The 22,282-nt window shown below is 43.8% G+C and overlaps 1 pseudogene; it reads right to left on the bottom strand.

Annotated features, from left to right (window-relative positions):
- Positions 1-5,204: 5,204 nt before the first annotated feature.
- The window catches only part of LOC142430501 (ATP synthase F(0) complex subunit C2, mitochondrial pseudogene), a 30,279-nt pseudogene continuing 13,201 nt past the window's right edge, over positions 5,205-22,282 (bottom strand).

Genomic DNA, 22,282 nt, shown 5'->3' with positions numbered 1-22,282 from the left:
GCTTTTCTGGATGCCCTCTTATTAATCTCCAGCTTTATGGCATGGTGGTCTGAGAAAGATGTCTGGATAATATCTATGTGTTTGAATTTACTCAGGCTGGCCTTGTGTCCCAGCATGTGATCTATTCTTGAGAACTATCCATGTGGATTGGAGAAAAATGTGAAACCTTTTGCTTTTGGATGAAAGGCTCTATAGATGTCTATCAGGACTTGTTGCCTAATTACATTGTTTGGCTCTCTGGCCTCTTTGCTGAGCTTCTTTCCCTGTGACCTGTCTTTCTCTGATAGTGGAGTGTTAAGGTCCCCCACTATTATTGTTGTTTCCGTGATTTCTTCTGTCATTTTATTAATAGTTTGTTTGAAGAAATTTGCCGCGCCATTATTAGGTGCGTAAATATTCATTATGCTAAGTGCTTCCTGGTTTACTGTACCTTTGAGCATTATGTAGTGTCCCTCTTTGTCTCTTTTTATGTTTTGGATCTTGAGGTCCATTTTGTCTGAGATTAAGATAGCCACTCCTGCCTTCTTGGAGTTACCATTTGCTTGGTAAACTTTCTGTCAGCTCTTTATTCTTAGCATATGCTTGTCTGCTCGCTTAAGGTGTGTCTCTTGCAGGCAGCAGATTGATGGGTTATGTTTTCTAATCCAGTCCTCCAGCCTCTTTCTTTTAATGTACGAATTGAGCCCATTGGTATTCAGAGTGATTATTACTATCTCTGGCTTCATAGTTTCCATATTGTGTTTTGTGTTTTGGGTCTTTACCTATCTCCCTTCATATCAGTGTGCTGCGTTTTAGTGGAGGGTTTCTATCATGTCCTCTTTTCCATCTGAAACCCTGATGTCCTGGTACTTGTTGCTGGCATGTTGGCTTCTAGATGGAGATGGGATATAGGGTGGCCTCCTGATGGTTCTAGTTGGAGCTTGATCTTCTGGCCATAGTGAGTCAGCCAGTATATTCTGCAGGTTCGGGTGACTTGAAGCATATTTTTTGAGTTCTTCCTTGTCCTGGAAGACCCTTACCCTCTATCTTAATGGATAACTTGGCAGGATATAGGATTCTGGAGTAGGCATTTTTATCTTTCAGTTTTTGGGAGATGTTGCTCCATTCTCTCCTCCTCTTCATGGTTTCTGCTGATAAGTCTGAGCATATTCTTACCTGTGCTCCTTTGTATGTGACTGTCTTCCTTTCTCTTACTGCTCATAAATTTTCTCTTTTTCCTCTAAGTTTGATATTTTTACTATTATATGTCTTCGCGTGTTTTTCTTGGTGTTTAGCTTAGCCGGCATCCTCTCTGCTTCCTGTATGAGAGTCTGATTCTCCTTTGTTAGGTTGGGAAAATATTCTTCCAGAAATTCTTTTGCTATCTTGGCTGTCGATTTGTGTGTTACTTTGTGTTCTGGTAGACCGATTATTCAAATATTATTCCTCTTCATAGCATCTGTCATTGGTCTCAGGCTGTCTTCTGTTTCTTTAATTTTCCTATCTGATTGTTTTTCTCGCTTGCTTTGTTCGGATTGAGTGTCCTCAGTTCACTGATACGGTTCTCAGCCTCCTCAAGTCTAGATGTAGCTTCTGTGACCTTTTGTGTGGCCTCTGCTACCTCCTCTGTTAGTTTCTGCAGTTCCCTTTGGTGGGTAGAATTCATCCCCTCTATTGTGGACTTCATCCCCTCTATCGTTGCATCCTTTTTCTGGGTTGCTTCTCTTAGCTCCTGTATTACTGCAAGCAGAGTTCTGAAGATTTCCTTTTGTGGCTGATCTATATCTGTTTCTTCTATGAGTGACGTTAGGTCTGTTAAAGTGCCTCGTTTCTCTGATTTTTTTTGTTGGGAGTGATGTGGTCTGTTGATTTTTCCTTGATTCTTTCATAGGCCCCATGCTTTTGGGAGACCAGGGTAACCTTATCTATGTTATTGTTAAGGATTCTTGCAGGCGATTGCCTCTGCCCTCCTGTATGGGTGGGTCAGACTGCTGTGTAGACTGAGTTCCCTGTTGGGTTGGTGACCCGCAGTGGCGATTTGTTTCAGCAGCTAGAGTGGGGGCTGGAGCCTCAGTGAGTGCCCTCCGGCCGCTTTGACTAGGTGTGACAGGGTACCCTTAGCAACCCCCTTTATGGGGAGTGGGGGTTAGTAATAAAAAGGATTTAAAACGTTAACGATTTAAAAATATCTTTTAACAAAATATTGGGCAGAGGAAGAAAAAAGTTGTTGAGAGAGGGACAAGCTGTGATACTAGTAGAGGTGGATGGAGAAGAAAAAAAGAGAGGAGAATCTATAGAAAAGGGGCAGAGGAGAAATACAAGCATTAATGAATAAGTAGGAAGGAAGGAGAGTGAGAATACAGCACAGAAAGTAAAAGAAAGGGAAGAAGAAATTAAAAACAAAACAAACAAACAAAACCAAGCAAAAAAAAAAAAAAAAACCTATGCTAGATGGACGATGTGTAGATGTGTATATCTGAAAATTTCCCCCTTTTCCTCTAAGCGCTGGTGATGCCTAATCGAGTGCAGAGGTGGGTGAGTTCGTGTTGTCCCAAGATATGGTGCTGATCTATGTGTTGGTGGAAATGCTCTTCAGCTCAGCAAGCCCTCCCAGGTCTGGCCGCTCCCCACTGGCGGTCCTCGTGCTCTAGCTGGGAAGTGCTAGGGCAGCTAAGGGTACTGTGCGGAGGCACAGGCCACTGTGCCCGTCTCCTGTGGTGGCTGGGGAGGGCTGCGGCAGGCTTAGGGCTGGCACTGGGGACCCCACAGGGACCCCAGGTGGAGAGAGCCGGTTGGAGCTCACCGGCGGCTCCGCAGGGACTGCAAAGCTGAGTCCTAGGTTCCGCCGCAGGCGGAATGTTTGATCTGCCCGCGCTGTGAGCGGGCACGGGAAGGCCCCTGGGACAGTGGCACGAAACCACAGGGCACAATGGTGCCCGTCCTCCGCCCCGGCTCAGAGCTGTGTGGACAGCAGCGACGTGGCGCGAAACTGCAGGGGGCAATGGCGCCTGTCCTCTGCTCAGGCTCAGAGCTCAGAGCCGCAGCCGCCGTGGTCCCTGCAGCACCCTGGGGAAGGCACCCACTCTTGTGCCTGGCACTGGGTGGGGCCCTCGGGCAGACTCAGCAGCGCGGGCCGCAGTGCTCAGCGGAACCTCAGGGTCCGGGACAGGCGTGGGTTGGGCTATGGCTCCCGCAGGAGGGAAGTGCTCAGTGCAGGGTCCTGGCCAGGAGTGGAGCTGGCACTAGGCTGCCGGGGTGGGCGGGGGTGGGCGGCCAGCACACGGAGGGCCGGTGGAGAGGTCCTCGATAGGGGTGCAAGTGGTGGTCCCCCATGGGGGTCACCAGACAACCTGCGGGTCTGCTCCCCGGAGCTTGGATGAATGGAGAGAGGGACGCGGGCCTGAGGGCAGTTCACTGGCCTGCAGGGAGAGGGGAATTGTGGGAGAGGAATGCTGCTCTCCTAGTGGGGATCCGCGAGTGGGCCGCTGGTGTAGGGGAGCGCGTGACCTGCTGCGCTAGTCTAGGCAGGGCAGGCAAGCGACTCTGGGCTGGGGTCCGGTTTGGGGATGGAGCTTAGGCTAGTCGCCAGTGAGCTCACGGCATCTTAGTGACCAGAGATGTCCCACGAGTCCGGTCCTGTTTCACCCAGACCCCTGCTCAGGACAAATGCGTGGGGTGGGACTGGGGTGCTGTCCCGGGGGATATTTCACTCACCAGACTCCTACTATTCAGCTACCTGGACACCAAATCTGCTTTGTTCAGAGGAGCTCTCAGAGTATGCAGGTTTCCAGGTTGGCCATCTTCCTGGCTTTAAACATTTTATTAGGGACTTATACAACTCTTAACACAATCCATACATACATCAATTTTATAAAGCACATCTGTACATTCTTTGCCCTAATCATTTTCAAAGCATTTGCTCTCCACTTAGGCCTTTTGCATCAAGTCCTCTTTTTCCCCCTCCTTCCCTGCTCCTCCGCCCCCCTGTCATGTGCCCTTGATAATTTATAAATTATTATTTTGTCCTATCTTGCCCGGTCCGAAGTCTCCCTTCACCCCCTTTTCTATTTTCTGTCCCCCCAGGGAGGAGGTCATATGTAGGTCTTTGTGATTGGTTCCCTCTTTCCAACCCACTTACCCTCTACTCTTCCAGTGTTGCCCCTCACACCTTTGGTCCTGAAGGTATCATCCACCCTGGATTCCCTGTGCCTCCAGCTCCTATCTGCACCTGTATACATCCTCTGCTCTATTCCATCTTGCAAGGTAGAGTTTGGATCATGGTAGTTGGAGGGGGGGGGGAAGGAAGCTTTTAGGAACTGGAGGAAAGCTGTATTCTTCATCTGTGTTACATCGCACCCTGACTGACTCATCTCCTCCCCTACACCACTCTGTGAGGGGATCTCCAGCGGCCGACAAATGGGCTTTGGGCCTCTACTCTGCATTTCCCCCTTCATTCACTATGGTAAATTTTTTTTTCTGATGATGCCTTATACCTGATTCCTTCGACAACTCTTGATGGCACAGGCTGGTGTGCTTCTTCCATGTGGGCTTTGTTGCTTCTGAGCTACATGGCCATTTGTTTACCTTCAACGCTTTAAGACCCCAGACACTATCTCTTTTGATAGCCAGGCACCATCAGCTTTCTTTGCCACATTTGCTTATGCACTTGTTTGTCCTCAGCGATCGTATCATGGAGGTGTGTACACAATGATATGATTTTTTGTTCTTTGATGCCTGATATGTGAATATTATATACATCTATTTTTAAAACTACATAAAAACAAAGCTTGACTAAGGGTTACCATGGGTGAAGGAGATAGGGTTGTTGCTTAGGGGGAAGTCAGTTGATATGAATGGTGGCGGGATAATTTTGAAAAGGATATCAATAATGGTTGTTAACATGAAGAGTATAATCAAAGACACTCAATTGTACATATAATAGTGGTTGAATTGGAGAATGTTTTCCTGTGTACATTTTGCCAAAATAAAAATGTAATGATATGAACAAAGAGGAAGAAAAAATTTTAATCGATAGTGATGATAATTGTATACCCCCGACTTTATTTAAAAAAGAAACATCTTTATTAATAAAGTATTTATTTGTCTTTCCTCTGTCAAACTCGGAGCCAATTATTTTCCCCAGCCTGCCCGGGGAGGTGCAGAGAAGAGAAATTTTGGGCAGACAGACATGGGACAGAGAAATGTGGGGGGTGGATATGGCTCCTTCACATGGCAAAAGGGATGCGGAAGGCCACCATCAAGCAGAAAAGCCTGAGGGCCTTCGAGAAGGCAAAGCCCAGGATGGCGTAAGAGAAGGGTGGCTGCTTCAGAGAAGGGTTCCTGACATAACCCAGGATGAGGCTCCCAAACTCAGCCCCAATATGGGCTCCATAGATGCCACTCAACTGTGGCAGCCCCAATGAGCTTGGCTGCTGTGTCAATGTCCATTGAGATGTGCTGGTTTGAAAGCTGTGACTAGAGATCAGCGAGGTCAGGGAATGTGGGGCTGCCAAGCTGCTGAAGCGCTCCTCTGTCAGTGCCTGTGCTGTTTCTGCGCGACAGACAAGGGTCACCTCACCAGCTGGGAGGTGCTCCTGACCAGAGGAGGGGTGGAGAAGAATTTGGCGCTGGCAAAAATTTTTAGGGGATGAGGGTAGTGGCAGGCGAGCTGCTCCTACTGCAGAGAAGACTCACGTGTATGCCCCTTCTTGGTATGATAGAATTGTATCATATGTGCATGAAATTCCAATAAAACGGTTTTTAGAAAAGAAACAGACCATCATCTATTACATACACAGACCCTCATTGAAGGGCTTTGGATAACCGGCTCATGGCCCAGTTCCTGTCTTTGTGAATAGCATTCTATTATCACATAGCTATGCCCTTTTCTACTGCCTGCTGTTGTTTACACAATCAGTAAGGTTGGATAATTGTCTCCAAGTCTATATGACCAATGCAATCATCAACTATAGTTTTCAGAGGTCTTTTTGAAAAAAGAAATTTACTGACCCCTGATCTAGGGGAAGAGTCTGGATGAAAAAGAGCAAGGCTTCATGAAATACATAATTTTAAAGTATGATGATTTTTGACAGAATATAATACTTAAAAATTCACTAAAAATATGTCAGAACTACCAACCCCAGTAAGACAGTGGTGACTTGCCTAGCTGTTAAATGAAAATTCAATCTTTCAGAACCACCAACTGCTCTGTGGGAGAATTTATGGTAGAATAATCTCATAAGGAAATACAGGCTTGGAAATCTCATAGGAGCAGTTCTAGTCTGTCCTCTAGGATTACTATGAGTTGGAACTGATCAATGTCAACAGAATTCTCGTCTTGGTGAAAAGCACCTTTTTACAATACATTATACTTGAATAAATGACACCAAGTTTCAAACCACCAACTGTACAGCCATTAGTTGAGGCCATAAGAGTTACCCAGGCACTCCACTGAGTCTGCCTGAAAGATATTTTGATTGGCAGTTACATGAACTCTTGTCAACTTGCGAAGGGGTGGAGTCTAGCCTGTCAATCAGGTTGCAACTTAATGACCTCATTTGGACGTGCGAAGGAGATAAATAGCTCACTGAAGGCTAGATACACTCTCTTCCTGCGAGGCATTGCTGTTGACAAGCCACATGGAGCTATGCTAATGGCAGCCAGAACCTTGGAGCTGGAGGAGCCACGTGGAGACCCACGCCAGCACTAAGGTGCTTCTAATACCACGAGATCCACAAGACTTTTCACCCACTAGCCTGTGATCTTCTTGCTCTCAGCATTGTATCGTGTGTTGCATGAGACTAAAGAGGAATTTACAGGACGGTATCAGACATATGGGCTACTATTGGACTCATGGGCTTGTCTGGACTGGAATGATATGTGTTCTCAATATACCATTGTTCTTTATATAAAGTTTTTTCCTATACAGGTAGGAGTGTCCATGAATTTGTTTCTCCAGTCCACCAGGACTAGCACATTGACCTTCTCAAAATATATGCTGATTACTCCTGTAAAATTTCTACTATCTATGGAACAAGCTCATTTTGGTTGGCTGTTTTTCTCTTTATGAGAATGTTTTGTTTTTTTACAATACAACTTTGAATTCACAGATATTACTGCTGGCCCTTAGGAGCGTTTTCCAGTCCAGTCTGTTGGGGCACCACGCCCTGGCCCCAAAGTCCACTTTCAGCATTCCCTGGGGACCTTGCCACTCCATTCCCTTGCTGTTCCGCTGCACTCCCCCAGTGATTTGCCTCAGTGTGGTGGGATCAGGTCAGGTGCAATTCCCACACTGTGTCTCCGGTGCTGTCCCCTGTATCGCCCTTAGTCACTGAGGGGCATCATTTCTCATAGTGGGGCAACCATGTTGTTCTCTCTGTGGACTGGCTGCTCTACTCAGGAACATCATCATCACGGCCTGGTGGGCCAGGCTGTGCTCCACTCTCTCCTCCTGCCCCTTCATCTGCTCCCGTGAGCTCTGATGAAATATGTCCATCTCCCAGAGCTGCAGAGTCAATGTCGTCCTTTGGAACAAATTCTTTTTGGGGGAGGGGCAGGAATCCACTTAATTTATGGTGCTGGGGCCAGCCTCCCAGACCTCTCCACCGGTTCCCTCCTCCATGCCGGGATATTGCATTCACACCTTGCGACACTGGGTTGAAGTCTGGTCCCACTTTCCCTGTGGAGATATAAACAATACCCTCCCCTTGGGTGGATTAATGCCCCATGACCCCACTACACTTTTCTTCCTTGTATTCATCCTTTTGTTTTCCTTTTCTCACCTCCTCCACCATTGTCTAACATGTACATCCCTGGTTTTGGTCTGGTCTCTTCCATACTACCCCGTTTTCACCCCTAAAATGTTTGTATACAGTAGCTTTTTTTCCTATGCCACTTTTTTTAAACATTTTATTAGGGGCTCATACAACTCTTATCACAGTCCATACATATACATACATCAATTGTATAAAGCACATATGTATATTCTTTGCCCTAATCATTTGCTTTTCTTTCTTTTCCCTTTTCTTTTTTTACATTTTATTAGGGACTCATACAACTCTTATCACAATCCATACATATACATACATCAACTGTATAAAGCACATCCATACATTCCCTGCCCCAATCATTCTCAAAGCATTTGCTCTCCACTTAAGCCCTTTGCATCGGGTCCTCTTTTTTTCCCCCCTCCCTCCCCTCTCCCCCGTCCCGCATGTGCCCTTTGTGATTTATACATCGTTATTTTGTCACATCTTGCTCTATCCGGAGTCTCCCTTCCCCCCCTTCTCTGCCGTCCCTCTCCTAGGGAGGAGGTCACATGTGGATCCCTGTTATCAGTTCCCCCTTTCCAACCCACTCACCCTCCACTCTCCCAGCATTGCCCCTCAAACCCTTTGTCCTGAAGGTATCATCCACCCTGGATTCCCTGTGCCTCCAGTCCCCATATACACCAGTGTACAACCTCTGCCCTATCCAGCCCTGCAAGGTAGAATTCGGATCATGGTAGTTGGGGGGAGGAAGCATCCAGGATCTGGGCGTAAGCTGTGCACTTCGTCGGTACTACCTTGCACCCTGAATGACCCATCTGTCTCTCCTAAACCCCTCTATGAAGGGATCTCCATTGGCCGACACTTGGGCCTTGGGTCTCCACTCTGGACTTCCCCCTTCATTCAATGTGTATACACACACACACACAGACACATATTCTTTTTTTTTTTTGCATGATGCTTTATACCTGGTCCCTTTGGCACCTCGTAATCGCACTGACTGGTGTGCTTCTTCCATGTGGGCTTTTTTACTTCTGAGCTAGATGGCCGCTTGTTTATCTTCAAGCCTTTAAGACCTCAGACACTATCTCTTTTGATAGCTGGGCACCATCAGCTTTCTTCGCCACATTTGGAAAGCAAATGTTTTGGGAATGATGATGGCAACAAATGTACATATGTTCTTGACACAATGTATGTATATATGGATTGTGATAAGTATTGTATAAGCCTCCAATAAAATAATAAATTAAAAAAGTTTTCAAAAGAAATTAAACGTTATATTTTCTGTTATCAGTCTACATATAGAAAACCCCAAAGTTCATGCAAGAAAATCATTGTATCTAATCAAAAGGTTAAGCAATTTCACAGGGTATAATGTCCATATAGAAAAATCAGTTTGGATCCTGTGTACCAACAGAGAAAGCTCTGAAAAGTAAATCAAGAAAGCAATACTATTTACCATAGCTACATATACAAGAAAATAAATTGGAATAAACTGAATCAGACAAACAAAAGTCTTGCATAAAGAAAACTGTCTTTAAAAAAACTACTACGAGATAACAGAAGACACACATCAAAAGAAGGATAGGTCATACTAGTGAATAGGAAATTTTAAGTTTGTGAAAATATCAAACTACCCAAAGTGAACTATAATTATAATGCAAATTCTGATCCACCTCACAGCATCTTTCTGTAAAGGCAAGGGGGAAATTACTGAACAGATTTTAAAAGAAAGGAAAGAGACGGAGAATAAGAAAAACAGAAACTGCCACTCAGTAGAAGCTCTAATGGTGTAATGGATTATACAATGGGCTACTAACTGTAAAGTCTGTAGTTCAAAATAACCAGCCACTTCTCTGGAGAAATATGAAGCTTTCTGATCTTGGAGAACTTTACAGTCTCAGAACTCCAAAAAGACTGTTATGCTTTGTCCCAAAGGGTTTCTTTGAGTCTGAATTGACTCGACAGCAGTGGGTTGGGTGTTTGAGGGTCCAGTCCCTATAGCTGTACCTGAGATAGACCCAAGGAACAAAGACAATCACAATGAGCCATGTGTTCAAGTGAAGGATCTCCACATTTTCATGTCTCAATCCCTAAGACACTCTTTCTGGAAACATCCACCAGAAAAGAATCAGTGTGTTTCACTTTTTCTAACTGTGAATCAACCAGTTTTTAGGGAAGAGAGTGAACTGGATTTATTTATATATAAAGTCAATTGTCACACAACAGAATATGTTTCCGTAATCAAAGGCAGATGAACCACTCAAGAGAGAATTTAAAAAACAGTTCCTTTGCAAATTAATGGATTGAAACCTGAGGACACAGGCTTGTGTGACCATGAAACTATAGTGAAGGGAAGTCAATGTGAACCCCAATGGGGTTACCCCTACTTTCCGCGCTGGGTCTTGCCATTTTTACACCTGACCACTTCTTTTTATCATTTATTTTGGTGAAATACATTTCTGTTTTCCTTTAGTGACAACTTTGTGCCTCACCCAAATATATCATTTCTAAATTTTTACAGCACTCTCATTTTCTTCTTTTTTTTCATTAGAAGAAAATAGAGAAGTTCCTACTGGAAACACCTTTAAATCTGTTGCCGAACAGTTCGAACAAAATCAACTAAAAAGAGCAGTACACCTGTTGGTACTCCCAACTGCACCTGCTCCTGGATCCTGCGCCTGTGCTATTTGGGCCTGAGCTCCCTCTGCTGGTCCAAACGCTTCTCTGTCCAGCCCCTCCAGCTGTTCTGTGGGGAGGTTTGTGTGGTGACCTGTACTGACTTCTCTTCACAGTGTTTCTTGCACAGTAATACACAATCATGTTATCTGTACTCACAGAGCTCAGCTGCAGGGAGAGCTGGTTCTTAGATGTGTCTGGGTTGATGACTAGATAATCTCTGAGTGATGGTGTATTTCCACTAAACCAATCTTGCCTGACCCAATCCATTCCTGGCCTCTCACTGGGTGCTGTCTGACTCAAACACATGGAGTCTCTCTCTGACCCTGACCCCATGGGAAGGGCAGCGCCATCAGGAGAAGGAGGAAGAGGAGGGAGGTAGCTATTTTGGTTCTAAGGTCACCCTGGCGCAGCAGGCTCTGGAGCTTCCTCATGTAATGGCCACATTTAAACAGGAATCTATGTCAAGAATGTTCCTACCAGTGTCACTGACTCATAAAGTAGCACCTTGTTAACAGAGTGTCAAAACTCCATCAGACTATTTCTCTAGAACTGTTTTCAGGAGCAGTCAAATTTTGCAGGTGAACCAAGCCAGTCAGCTGGCAAGCAAGAAAAGAAACACACACAACACACACACACACAATAGAACCCTAAGTCATTGATCCTATTCAGACTGAAAGCCACCCTATATTGCTCAATATAATTGGTCCTTGGGGTTTCTGGAACTTTTCATATGTACAAGAGAAATAATGTCATCTTTATTTTAATGACAGGTTGACCTTGTGGGTAGAAACCCAATCTTTAGCTTACACTGTCCCAAGGCTCTTTATATTTCTGCCCATGGGGCCTTTATGACAGTTGTTGTGATGTTACTTTCCTGTGGTCTTCAGCTTTGTTTATAGCACGTGCACCAATTTTTCCATGTACTTTTACTTCTTCCTTGTTTTCAACAACAAAAACTTAGAGATCCCATTACACAATTTTGCAATACTACTCAAATGTTTGCAAATAGCCTTTTCAACAACGTAACAGCAACCGTGGATTTTGCACATAGAATTTATAGAATATAATTGCCCATATTCGTGGGAGGTATTGATGGAGAGGCTCATTACCAGGAACCCCCAAAAGGCAGATACTGACTATGGAATAGACCATAAATTGATCACATGCAAGTTCACATTGAAGTTGGAGAAAATTAAAACATGTTCATGAGATCCAACATATGGCATTGAGAATAATTTACTTGAATTTGGAGAAAATGTCGAGAACAGATTTGACTCTTTGAACACTAATAACAGGAGACCTATAGGTTGACATAAAGAATCTCATATTTGGGCAACAGTGAAGCTTCAGCCCAGGGAGAATGACATGTCTGATTGGAGCACACAGGAGCAAATGAAAGGAGAGGAAGAGAGAGTGAAACACCTTCTGGCCCACCAAGCCCTGAGGACGATATTCCTGCTCATAACAGCCAGTGCACAAAGAGGACCCTAGGGCCATCCCCACTACAAAACATGACATCTCTCACTGACCCATACCGCTATGGGGGATAACATTGTAGACACAGTGTGGGAATTGCGTCTGAATCTGGCCCCACCACACCGAGGCAAATCACTAAGGGCTTGCAAAAGAACAGCAAGGGGAGCAGAACAAGGAAGTCCCCAGGGAATATAAAAATATATAGGCTTGTTTTTCTTTCATTTTTTGTTGTTGCTTTGTTTTTTTTGCTTTGTTTTGCTCTGTCTTATTTTTGGTGCATATTATTATCTCTGCAGGTCTATGCAGATAAGATAGGCGAGACATACAATCTGGAGGAGAAAACTACAGGACCGACAGTTCTGAGGTGGGGACATGTGAAAGGAAGTGGGTGTTAACAAACCCATGGACATGGGGAAAACAAGTGATCCAAAATTGATGGCAAGGAGGCTGTAGGATGCCTGGTAGGAATTGATAAAGGGCAACATAACCAAGAGGAATTACTGAAACCCAAATGAAGGCTGAACATAATAGTGGAACAAGAAGAAATTAAAAGGATATAGAGGAAAGAACTAGGAGGCGAAGGACATTTATACCCCTGTAAATACAGGCATGAGATATGTAAATATATTTTGATATGATGTTGGGGAAATAGCTCTATGTGCATATATTTATAGGTCTAGTATTAAGATAGCAGATGGACATTGGGCCCCTCCCCCAGTACCCCTTCATTGCAAGAACACTTTGTTCTATTAAACTGGCATTTCAGGATGCTCACCTTCCCGACACAATTGTTGAACACAAAGTGGGTGCATAAACAAATGTGGTGAATAAAGCTGATAGTACCCAGTTGTCAAAAGAGATAGTGTCTGGGGTTTTTAAGGCTTGAAGATAAACAAATGGCCATATAGCTGATAAGCAACAAAGCCCACATGGAAGAAACACACCAATCTGTGTGATCATGGGGTTTTGATAGGACAAGGTATCAGGCATCAAACCCAGAACAAAAAAAAATCATATCATTATGAATGAGGGACCCAAAGTCCATCTGCAGGCAACTGTACATCCCCTTACAAAAGGGTTGTTGGGAGGAGATGAGGCAGTCAGTGTGCAGTATAGCACTGATGGAATGTACAACTTTCCTCTAGTTCTTTAATGCTTCCTCCCCACCACCCACCCCAACTATCGTGATCCTAATTCTACCTTACAAATCTGGCTGCACCAGAGAATGTACACGGGTACAGATAAGAGCTGAAAATAAAGGGAATCCAGAACAGATAAACACCTCAGGACCAATAATGAGAGTAGCAATACCATGAGGTGAAGGGGAAGGTGGGGTAGAATGGGGGAACTGACCACAGTGATCTACATATAACCCTGACCCTGGCGGATGGACAACAGAAAATTGGGTGGAGGGAGATATAGGACCATGTAAGACATGACAAAAAAGTATAAATTATCAAGGGTTCATGATCGAGGGAGGGTGGGTAAGGGAGGGGGAAATGAGCTGATAACACAGGCTCAAGCAGAAAGAAAATGTTTTGAGAATGATGATGGCAACAAATATACAAATGTGCTTGACACACTGGATGTATGTATATATTGTGAAAGAGTTGTATGAGCCCCTAAAAAAATGATCAAAAATAAATCTCATATTTGTGGAAAATGTTATTAAAGAGATGGAAGAGATAGTAAATATCAAAGTGGATATTAGGAGAGACTCTAAAGTTTGCTCTTGATCATTTAATGGCAAAAGAAATTAGAGGAAATGATAATGTACAAAAGCTGAATAGAAAAAATAAGCACAGGACTTCCGGGAAGATGGCCACAGAGTAACACATACCAGAGGGACTCCGCAGAATCCAGCCCAGGAGAGTTGCTCAGAGGGAAATTGAACACCACTGGATCGCAGGAGGGGCATCATAAAGATAAGTAGGCTCAGATCCACGGGGTTTTGAGGGGCTGGGGGCTTTTGGCTTACCTCAGTGGAAGCCAGCTGGGGCTCGACCCTAGCCTACCGCTGTGTCTGCCCAAGCCGGGACCATTTGGAGCCTGTAGCAGGGCTTGGCCTCGGCTCAGCCACAGTTTTCCCCTGCCTGCCTCAGGGCAGGGACAGGGCCCTTGAGGCTCCACCAGCAGGGATTGGTGTTCAGCTGCATTGTTGCTTCTGTTTGCATCTCTGCTCTATATTCCCACGCAGCCTTGGAGGGCTGCTCAGAGGCTTTTTCGGGGCACAGCCACAGCTTGCTGCGCCGAGTGGGCTGAGCAGGGACTGAACCCAAACCCCCACAGCTCCATAGGGGGGGATCAAGCTTCAGCTACACTGCGGCGCCGGTTAACATCTCTGCTCTCTGTACCCCCACTTTTCTGGGGGCTGCTCAGCAGTTTTCTTGTGACTCTTCTTGGGCCTCAGCTGTGGATTGCCGCTAGGGCTTGGGGCAGGGAGTGGGCCCTTGCAGGTCCACAGGCAGGGAGTGGGACTCAGCTGCATAGCTGCTTTTCCTTCCCTCGCTTCCCTGTACCCCGGCACAGTCCGGTCTCACTGTTTAATTTTTCTCCCCCTCTTGTTCCTGAACTGCTCGCTCACACTCCATTGCAGACTTAGGGGACACTCCCATTGTCCTAAGGCATTTGCACCTGGGCCACACCCAGCTAGGTGAGCTCCACCCTGCATAGATAGCCCAAGGCTAGGGAAAAGCCTGCTTGCTCTCCAGGGGATACTCCTCTGACTCCTCACCAGGGAGTTCCTGCCTGTGTATCTGGGGACATAAGGCAGCTCAGCCAACACTTATCAATATTCAAACCAATAGCAGGAACTTCAGCCCAGCCTCTGCAACACTGGGCCAGGCAGGCGACCTGCCATCTGGGGCACTCCCCTGATAGGGAAGCCACAGGAAGATAAAGTGGTAGGTTAATAACCTAGCAAAATCAGCTGTAGGCAGATCGAAGAAGCATTCCTATATGTCTTCCAGAGAGAGACTAGAAAATGGCACCTGGTCCCTCAAAAACAATTCAATGCAAACAGCCATCAGCCCCAATGACCTCAACGAAAAAACAGGAGAAACAAAAGACAGAGGCAGAAGATGTGCTGAACATAGCAACATGCATAGAAGAAGCAGACATTGAGAAGCCATAGAAAGAAACTCTCAGAATGCTGCTTGGAGTCATGTAGGATATGAAGGAAACAATACAGAAAAAGGATGAAACGATAGAGGAGATAAAAGCCATAAACCAAAGAGCAATACAGGAGCTTAGGGAGGAAATAACGAAAAACAATAGCAAGCTATATATGAAAAACCAACAGCCAAAGTGGTAGTCAATGGAGAAAAGACTAACAAAATCCCACTGAAAAAGGGGACCAGACAAGGATGCCCCTTGTCCCCACTCCTATTTAATATCGTGCTGGAGGTTTTAGCTAACAGCATAAGGCTAAGAAATGACATCAAAGGTATTCGTCTGGGGAAGGAAGAGGTGAAACTATCGTTATTTGCAGATGATATGATTCTATATATGGAAAATCCCAAAAGTTCCACAAGGGGAGTACTGGAAGCAATAGAGGAGTTTGGCAGAGTGGCAGGATATAAGATCAACAAACAGAAGTCCATCGGACTGTTATACACATCAGATAAGACCACAGAAGAAGAGATCAAAGGGGTGGTACCCTTCACATTAGCCAAACACAAACTGAAATATCTAGGGATACACCTGACTGAAAAAACAAAAGATCTATATAGGGAAAACTATAGAACACTATTACAAGAAACCAAGAGCGACCTCAACAAATGGAAGAATATTCCATGCTCTTGGATTGGGAGACTTAATATAGTTAAGATGTCCGTTCTGCCAAAAGCACTATATAAGTTTAATGCCATCCCGATACAATTACCATCATCTTTCTTCAAAGAAATGGAAAAACTGATTACCAACTTCATATGGAGAGGGAAGAAACCCAGAATTAGCAGAGAACTCCTCAAGAAGAAGGACACCGTGGGAGGGCTTGCTTACCTGACTTTGGCACATACTATGCAGCCACAGTTCTCAAAACTACATGGTATTGGTACAATGACAGATACTCAGACCAATGGAAAAGAACAGAAAACACAGAAATAAAAGCATCAGCATAAACACAGCTGATCTTTGATATGGGCCCCAAATATATCAAATGGGAAGCCGATGCCCTCTTTAACAAGTGGTGCTGGAAACAATGGATATCCACATGCAGAAAATGAAGCAAGACCCTTATCTCACTCCATGCACAAGAATAAACTCAAGGTGGATCACAGACCTTGAAGTTAAACCCCAAACTATTAGGACCATCAATGAGGGAATTGGGACCAACTTGAGAACTTTGGCTCAGGGAATACACAGGCTATCAGAAATATGGAAGGACACAAACACAGAGGAGGCACAAATTGACAAATGGGATATACTGAAGAAAAAACACATGTGTACATCTAAAGAATTCACCAAGAGAGTAATAAGAGAGTCCACAGACTGGGAAAACATCTTTAGCAATGACACATCAGACAAAGGTCTTATTACTAAAATCTACAATACTCTGCTAGCTTCCAAAAAGAAAAAAACCAATAGCCCACTTGAAAGGTGGGCAAAGGACTTGAACAGAAATTTTACAGGGACAGAAATCTGAATGGCCAACAAACATATGAGAAAATGTTCCCGATCTTTAGCCATAAGAGAAATGCAAATTGAAACAACAATGACACCCTCAAAGGTAGCCCAATTCAAAAAATCAGAAAGCAACAATTGTTGGAGGGGCTGTGGGGAGACAGGAACTCTCATCCACTGCTGGTGGGCGTGTAAGTATGTAAAGCCACTATGGAAATCAATCTGGCGATACCTAAAACAGATGGAAATAGAGGTGCCATATGACCCAGCAATCCCCCTACTGGGCATATACCCAGAAGAGGCAAGGAACAAACCAAGACCAGTCATTGCGGCACAGTTCACAATTGCAAGGAGTTGGAAGCAACCCAAATGTCCATCAACTGACGATTGGATTAAAAAACTGGGGTATATACATACAATGGAGTACTATGCACCATTAAAAGCAGTGATGAATTTATGAGGGACATAGCGGCTTGGGAAGAACTGGAGGAAATCATGCTAAGCGAAGTAAGTCAGGCACAAAAGGACAAGTACAAGATGAGCCCGCTGAGGTAAGTAATAAAAATTTTTTAAAAAAATTTTTTAATGCAAAAGTGGCATCGGGGAAAAAGCTACTGTATACAAACATTTCTGGGGTGAAGACTGTGTAGTATGGCAGAGAACAGATCAAAACCAGGGATGCACATGGTAGACAGCAGTGGAGGAGGTGGGGAAAGGAAAATAAAAGGATGAATATAAGGAAGAAAAGGGAAGTGGGGGCATGGGGCACTAATCCACCCAAGGGGAGGGTATTGTTTATATCTCCACAGGGAAAGTGGGACCAAACTTCAACCCAGTGCCGCAAGGTGTGAATGCAATATCCCGGCATGGAGGAGGGAACCGGTGGAGAGGTCTGGGAGGCTGGCCCCAGCACCAAAAATTAAGTGGATTCCTGCCCCTCCCCCAAAAGAATTTGTTTCAAAGGATGACATTGATTCTGCAGCTCCGGGAGATGGACATATCTTATCAGAGCACACGGGAGCAGATGAAGGGGCAGGAGGAGACAGTGGAACACAGCCTGGCCCACGAGGCCGTGAGGATGATGTTTCTGAGTAGAGCAGCCCGTCCACAGATAGAACAACATGGTTGGCCCTACTATGAGACATGATGTCCCTCAGTGACTAAGGGCGATACAGGGGACAGCACCAGAGACACAGTGTGGGAATTGCACCTGACGTGATCCCACCACATCGAGGCAAAGCACTGGGGGAGTGCAGTGGAACAGCAAGGGAATGGAGTGGCAAGGTCCCCATCGAATGCTGAAAGTGAACTTTGGGGCCAGGGCGTGGTGCCCCAACAGACTGGACTGGAAAACGCTCCTAAGGGCCAGCAAACGATCCTTGAACGAACTACAAGCCTTTCTTTTGTGAAGTGTTTTGTTTTTTTCTTTGTCAGTGGTTTGTTTTATTGTCTGGTTGTATACAGTTGCTTTCTTTTCCTCTGTCTTGTTTTCGTGCATGTTAGTGTCTCCACAGGTCTGTCTGAATAGGACAGGCTGGATGAAATATCTGGAGGAAAAACAATAGGACAGACAGTTCCGGGGGGACAGACAGTCCCGGGTGGGGGAGGGAGAGGAGGGTAAGGAAGTGGTGTTAATAAACACAGGGATAAGGGAACAACATGGGACCCAAAATGGTAGTGAGTGGGGAGTGGCAGGCCTGATGGGGAACGATCATGGGTAAGGTTGCGTAGAGAAGAGGTATAGCTGTAGCCCAGGTGGGGACGGAGCATGGTGGTGGGGCAGGAGGAAAGTCAAGGGAGATGGAGGAAGGAGCTGGGAGTCAAGGGGCATTTATGGAGGTCTAGACAAAGACACATACATGCAAATATATATATGAGGGTGGGGAAATAGATCTAATTGTCTACATTTATAGGTTTAATATTAAGGTGGAGGAAGGAACTTGGGCCTCTACTCAAGCACTCCCTCAATGCATAAACACTTTCGTTTATTAAATTGGTACTCTATGATGCTCACTCTCCCGACACAACAGCTGAAGCCAAAGGGGGGGGGGGGGAGTAAATGTGGTGAAAAAAGCTGATGGTGCCCGGCTATCAAAAGTGGTAGTGACTGGAGTCTTAAAGGCTTGAAGATAAACAAGCGGCCATCTAGCTCAGAAGCAAAAAAGCCCACATGAAAGAAGCACACCAGCCAGTGTGATCACGAGGTGCCAAAGGGACCAGGTATAAGGAATCATGCAAAAAAAAAAAAAAGAATATGTGTGTGCGTATATATACCATATTGAATGAAGGGGGAAGTGCAGAGTGGAGACCCAAGGCCCAAGTGTTGGCCACTGGAGATCCCTTCATAGAGGGGTTTAGGAGAGGAGATGGGTCAGTCAGGGTGTGAGGTAGTACCGATGAAGAACACAGCTTTCCCCCAGATCCTGGATGCTTCCTCCCCCCAACTACCATGATCCGAATTCTACCTTGCAGGGCTGGATAGGGCAGAGTTTGTACACTGGTACATATGAGGGCTGGAGGCACAGGGAATCCAGGGTGGATGATACCTTCAGGACCAAGGGTTTGAGCGGCAATGCTGGGAGAGTGGAGGGTGAGTGGGTTGGAAAGGGGGAACTGATTACAGGGATCCACATGTGACCTCCTCCCTGGGAGAGGGATGGCAGAGAAGGGGGGGAAGGGAGACTCCGGATAGAGCAAGATGTGACAAAATAACGATGTATAAATTACAAAGGGCAAATGAGGGAGGGGGGAGCGGGGAGGGAGGGGGAAAAAAGAGGACCTGATGCAAAGGGCTTAAGTGGAGAGCAAATGCTTTGAGAATGATTGGGGCAGGGAATGTATGGATGTGCTTTATACAATTGATGTATGTATATGTATGGATTGTGATAAGAGTTGTATGAGTCCCTAATAAAATGTAAAAAAAGAAAAGGAAAAAAAAGAAAGAAAGAAAAGAAAATGATTAGGGCAAAGAATGTACAGATATGCTTTATACAATTGATGTATGTATATGTATGGACTGTTATAAGAGTTGTATGAGCCCGTAATAAAATATTTTTAAAAAATAGAAAAAATAAGTACAAATATCAGCTAGCAAAAAAAACCCTGATATTTTCCATCATTCTATGAGCAGTAATAAAGCTAGTAAAGATGATTTTGTGGAATGAATTATAATTGGAATTGAGTCTAGAATTTTCCATTATAATGTAAAGCAAAAAAATATCCAATAAAAGAGTGAGTTTCAAGGGAATATTAAGTGAAAATTAAATTTAAGAAACACAGATCAGCTGAGAAGTTACCTTGATAGATATTCTGTAAGGATATAGAATGATCATGGATACTTATTAGGAAGAACTTTTAAGACTGTTGGAAATTACATTGTTGAGAAAAAGGCCAGAAAAGCAGGTTCTTACCCCCATTTCACCCCCTATTACAGCAACACACCTGCTCTTTCTCATAGGGTATCAAGGGCTGAACGATTAGTATTTCATTAAAAAACAAAACAAAAACTGTTACCTCATCTATCCTATAGCCCTGCTCTTCTTCAGAAAACACAGAGTGGGTATTATGCCCGATCTGACCCCAACACACCGAGGTGAAACACTAAGGATGTGCAAAAGAACAGAAAAGGGAGCAGAGCAAGAAAGCCCTAGGGAATACCAAATATAGACTTTGGGGCCAGGGCATGGCATCTCATCAGACTCTACCAAAAAACACTCCTAAAGGTCAACAGACAGACTTTGAACTATTTATGGCCTTTTCTTTCTTCTTTTTTATTCCTTTGGTTTTTGTGGTTGTTGTTTTGTTGCTTTGTTTTTCTCTGTCCTGTTTTTGTGCATATTGTTATCTCTGCAGGTCTATCTGGATAAGATTGGTGAGATAAACAATCTGGAAGAGAAAACAACAGGACCAATGGTTCCAGGGGAACATGGGAGAGGGGGATAGAGGCGAAAGGAAGTGGGTGTTAAAAAACCCAGGTAAAGGAAACAACAAGTGATCTAAAATCAATGGCGAGGAGGGTGTAGGAGGCCTGGTAGGGCTTAATCAAGGGCAATGTAACTGAAAGTACTGAAACCGAAATGAAGGCTGAACATGATGGTGGGACAAGAAGAAAGTCAAAGGAAATAGAAGAAAGAAGAAGGAGGTGGAGGGCATTTATAGAAGTCTAAGCACAGGTATATACATATGGAAATATATTTATGTATGACAATGAAGAAGTAGATCTATGTACAAATATTTATAGATTTAGGGTTAAGGTAGCAGATGGACATTAGGCCTTGAGATAGTTAAGGTTTATTCAGCCACCACTATTAATATAAACTCAATGCTCCTTTAGCAAAAACTCTTTGTCCTTCACCCAGAGGAACTATTGGTCAAATTGATTGTTTTCTTTTTTAAAAGTAGTTTTCTTGATATAAAATTCACATATCATACACTTTCATAGTTAAATCACTTTTAAAGATAGTTATATTTACGTCATCACTAATCAGTTCTAGTGCTCTCCGCCCCCTCCCTCATTCAGTTTTTACTCACCAATAACCACCAATTCCCCACACTCTGTCCCTGATAAACCATTTCATCAGTTATTGTCTGTACATGACCCCTTCTTCTAGAAACTAATAATTATGTAAAGATAAACGTTAAATGTAAGAAATCCAAATCTTGCAACAATATTTAAAAAAACAGAGAAGGAATTAATCTCGTGGAAATTTTTAAAAAATATTTAACCGTAGAGAAAATTCAGGTTGGGTCAAGAGGGAGGTAAAGTGACCTCATATCATATTTTTCAATGATACAATCAAGTATAATCAACTTTATAATAGTCTATGTGTGATACTAAAGCTGAAACTATTTCTTCAGGGATAAGAAATCAAATTAAGGAAATTTTAACATTATTCATTTTTTTAATTGTCTTAAAGATAACTGATATTTAAAACAATAACAAATGTGTATACTTATCTATTATATTCAAGTGCTTTTGTTTAAAAAGGGAGAGAAGAGAGGGAAGGAAGTATTGGAAATATGTTATTGAAATATCCTGATGCTCAATGGAAAGAATGTATGATTGTCTAAATGTAAAATAAGATTACTAAAAATTCATGTTATAAAGCATATGATAGCTAGGTAAAAGTTCATGCAAGAAGAATTTAATGATTCAATTAATGTAACTAATATTTCTAAAATACTAATTCAAGGTAAGAAGTAGAAGAAAAAACTAAATCCAATAAACAGAAAACTACTAGTAAAAAATAACTTCTACTAATATATTCAGCTTTAATGCAAAAAAGTTCCATATGGTATTAAATCTGAGTACTAATTTGAGTTGGAGACATTTCCTTTGATGTAAGTACCTGTCGCTCCCACATGGGAACCGTGTGTGATTGTCGTAGGCGAGGGACACATATGGGTAAAGTTCAATCTGGTGTGAGAGGAGAGAAAGTACATTTGACACACAGTATAAATTATTTTTTTTATTTTTAAGAAATTCTCTCAATCACAGAGCTGATGAGAGTCCTCAGGTTTATCAGAGGAAAAGGTCGCATGTCATGTAGGTAAAAGGTCTAAGAACAGTCACCCTGAAACTCACTGATGGCATCGAGTCAATTCCAACTCACAGTGACCCAATAAGACAGAGTAGAACTACCCCACAGTGCTTTAGACACAGTGAATATGTGTAGAAGAAGACAGCCTCATCACTCTCCTACAAAGTGGCTGGTGGGTTTGAACCAACAATTTAGCCATTAGCAGTTGACCACTTA

This window comes from Tenrec ecaudatus, chromosome 17 (genome assembly GCF_050624435.1).
Source record: "Tenrec ecaudatus isolate mTenEca1 chromosome 17, mTenEca1.hap1, whole genome shotgun sequence".
In the NCBI taxonomy this organism is placed as follows: Eukaryota; Metazoa; Chordata; class Mammalia; order Afrosoricida; family Tenrecidae; genus Tenrec; species Tenrec ecaudatus.
This window is presented reverse-complemented; position numbering and strand designations above follow the sequence as displayed.